The sequence below is a fragment of the Oncorhynchus keta genome, unplaced genomic scaffold, assembly GCF_023373465.1.
Source record: "Oncorhynchus keta strain PuntledgeMale-10-30-2019 unplaced genomic scaffold, Oket_V2 Un_contig_208_pilon_pilon, whole genome shotgun sequence".
NCBI lineage: Eukaryota > Metazoa > Chordata > Actinopteri > Salmoniformes > Salmonidae > Oncorhynchus > Oncorhynchus keta.
The window spans coordinates 19408-20000 of record NW_026282227.1 but is presented as its reverse complement, the minus strand read 5'-3'; positions in this window follow the sequence as shown (position 1 = coordinate 20000).

Here is a 593-nt window from a genome sequence, read left to right as displayed (position 1 = left end):
AGGAGACAGCTGGTATGGACTGTATGTTCTCAGAGAGAGAGAGAGTGGGGAGAGGAGGAGAGGAGACAGCTGGTATGGACTGTATGTTCTCAGAGAGAGAGCGGGGGAGAGGAGGAGAGGAGACAGCTGGTATGGACTGTATGTTCTCAGAGAGAGAGAGTGGGGAGAAAGGAGAAGAGGAGACAGCTGGTATGGACTGTATGTTCTCAGAGAGAGAGAGTGGGGGAGAGGAGGAGAGGAGACAGCTGGTATGGACTGTATGTTCTCAGAGAGAGAAAGCGGGGGAGAGGAGGAGAGGAGACAGCTGGTATGGACTGTGTGTTCTCAGAGAGAGAGAGAGAGAGAGAGAGCGGGGGAGAGGAGGAGAGGAGACAGCTGGTATGGACTGTATGTTCTCAGAGAGAGAGAGCGGGGGAGAGGAGGAGAGGAGACAGCTGGTATGGACTGTATGTTCTCAGAGAGAGAGAGAGCGGGGAGAGAGGAGGAGAGGAGACAGCTGGTATGGACTGTATGTTCTCAGAGAGAGAGAGAGCGGGGGAGAGGAGGAGAGGAGACAGCTGGTATGGACTGTATGTTCTCAGAAATCAGAAAGA